Raw genomic sequence first — 3,184 nt, forward strand, 5'->3', positions numbered from 1 at the left:
ACATCCACCAATAAAGTTTGTCTTAAATTCGTCCATCTTTCTTAACCTCATTAGTATTTTTGGTTACAATCACACTACTTCTTTGTTTCTATAACCGGACTTAGTTCTCCAAAATTCTTAACCTAGCCGGTCTCTTCAACTAATCATTTTGAGGTTTTCATGTAGTCTATTTAGTTACTCTTATGATAAAAATAATATTCAATTTTAACGTTTGTTTTACATGATGTAAACTTTGAAAAATATAAGGGAAAATTTGGATAAATGCACTTCAATAAGAATATTATTTGAAAAATACACCTTTGTTTAAGTTTTTTTGAAAAATACACTTATCTATATATAAATTTACCAAATTGCCCAATTTTAATATTTATCAATTCCTATTAAAAAAATTAAAAAATATATTTTAAAAGAAAATCGTTAGAGAATTGGGAATATCTTTTAAATATACTACACAATATCTCCCATATCTTTTTTAATATATCTTAAATTTATTTTTTTATTTTGGAAAAAATTAAAGAACGCAAGACGCGACTTGCTTTTCTTTTTTAACAACGTGACTTGTTTATATAAGTTGAAAAAAACAAAATAAAGGGAAATATGTATAAATTTCATGATAAAGTCAAAACAAGTCATAATTCACATGTTTATCTTTGTTATCGTAAAATTTAAATGGTAAAATAACATATTTATCTCAACACATATATTTATCTAATTTTAATGATATTATTTTATTAATTTCGAATTTATATATTAATTTTGAATTATATCTTGGGTAAAAAGGTCAAATCATAATTAAGAAAATGTATTTTTCAAAAGTTAAAATAGAAAATGCAATTATCAAATTTCAAATCCTAAATAGTTTATTTTGAAAATTATCCCTATTTATAATCTGTGATCGGTATTTAATATTTTGGTCAATAGTCGGTTTGGCAACAGTTTTATACAGAGGTGGGGGCACGACCGACCTGAGATATAATGCCTATAAAATAAGGTTCTGTTTAACTTGGTACGAAAGTTTTCTGTGTGTATATATATATAAAACTAAACTTATTCTTAGATTCACCCCCTGAGATAACCTCTAAGTTCAACAACTGATTGTGTTATTTCATATTCGATATCTTTTTAAAAAAGAAATAAAATATTGTCAAATTATATTATCTTTTTAAAACTAAAAGGTAAAAAAAAAAAAATAAAAAATAATATAGTAATTACAAAAACAAATATTTTTAACGTCGTCAGCAAAACATTAAACATTAAATCCTAATCCCTAAAATCTAAATCATAAACTCTAAACCCTTGGGTAAACCCTAAACTCTATGATAAATCTTAAACTCTAAATCAAAATCACTAAACACTAAAACACTCAAGGGTTTAGGTTTTAGAGTTATAGGTTTTATTTTTTTTATTTAGAGTTTATGATTTATCCAAGGGTTTAGGGTTTATCCAAGGGTTTAGAGTTTATCCAAGAGTTTAGGGTTCATCCAAGGATTTAGAGTTTAAGATTTAGGGTTTAGAGTTTAGGGATTAGGATTTAGGGTTTAGTGTTTTGCTGACGACGTTAAAAAGATTTTTTTAAAAATTTTTTTTTCTGTAACTATTTTTTTTTTTTTTTTTTGATTTTAAAAACATAATATAACTTGACAATATTTTGTTTCTTTTTTTAAAAGATATTGAATTTGAAATAATGAAATCCTATTGGTTGGTGACTCTAAGGGATGAACTCAATAATAACTCATAAAACTATATGGAAGGACAATAATGAAGAAAGAATTGAGGTTAAATGAAATAAAATAAAATAATTAGTATATGTACAATATTACAGAATAAAACGAAATAATGTGTGTGACATGTAGTGGGGCGTAAGGGAGCAGCAGAAGACAAATGCTAATCCATGAGATTCTGTTAGGTGTGTTCCCTTGACAGGGCCATATTTTGAAGTTTTCCTTGCTCCAAAACTCACAACCCTACCAGTTTAATACTACATCCAACTCATGGGTTCATCTTAATATGTCTTTGAAATTGATTTACGATTAGAGTTTTTGTTACATGACAAAGGTTGTTTTCCAACCCAGCTCCATTTTACTCGAAACACCATTTAGAAAAAAAGTCTACTATAATAACTCTCTGAACCACTACAAGTTGACAAAAAAGAGACAACCACAAGAAATATATACATACATATATGTGAGTTATTTCTCATGTATTCATGAATAATGGTGACGCCTAATGTGAGATTCATGCTGCGTATCAACCGAAGTCCGTTAAGAGTGTCGCAATTAAAGGGATTACAAAAGGACAAAAAAGTACTCTTCACATGATAATATTTGTTATCCTTGAAGATTAATTGGGTGTAAGATGTCAGAAACCTAATGCAAAGAGACCCACTTCTTATTGTCTAAAGGACACTTACCTGCCCCACCCTCACATGTTTTAATGCTCCCCTCTTCCATATGTTCAACGGAAGGAAACATAATCTAACACGACTTGGCTAACGCTCACATTATCATATGTCTGTATTAAATAACTCAACGTCCATACCAAACTAGTCTAACCAACAAATCATAGTATAATACGTCCATTCCGCAAAGCAGGCTTTGATTCGAAGCAAAGAAAACGTGAATTATGTTAGGTCTCTATAATTGTTTAGTTTGGTTAGTGCATTTTTTTCACAAGTGGTGTGTTCGAGTCATTTTGTGATCAAAACTTGATTACTATATATAGACACGCACATGACGAGTCTGTGTTTTTTTTGTAAGCATGTGTGTATTCTTTTATGGTCTTTAGCAAAGATTTATCTTGTATAAAAGTAAGCGATAACATAAACTTTATTTCATTCCGAACAAAATTATATCGGCAAGACGGCAACCACATATTTGAAATTTTCACATTCAAATAAGGTCGTTGTTTGCGTTTGAAGTCCATAACAAACGATGTATGGGACATTTACTCTAAAACCAAAATAAGAAACAAAGCAAATGGATATGCTCACTTTAAGTAAGAATCGTAAAAAAGTGGAAGAAATGGAGACAAAAGAATAGTTGTGGAGAGAGAGAAGTGGTGAATTAGTGATGTATGTCACAGCTCAGCAAGTAAACGCTCGCAATAAGCAAGCTGAAACTCAGCAGTGAAATTTGCAGATCCAAATCTAGAGGCAATATAGGCAAGAAGAAGTCTAGATATAACT

This window comes from Brassica oleracea, chromosome C8 (genome assembly GCF_000695525.1).
Source record: "Brassica oleracea var. oleracea cultivar TO1000 chromosome C8, BOL, whole genome shotgun sequence".
NCBI classification, from domain to species: Eukaryota; Viridiplantae; Streptophyta; class Magnoliopsida; order Brassicales; family Brassicaceae; genus Brassica; species Brassica oleracea.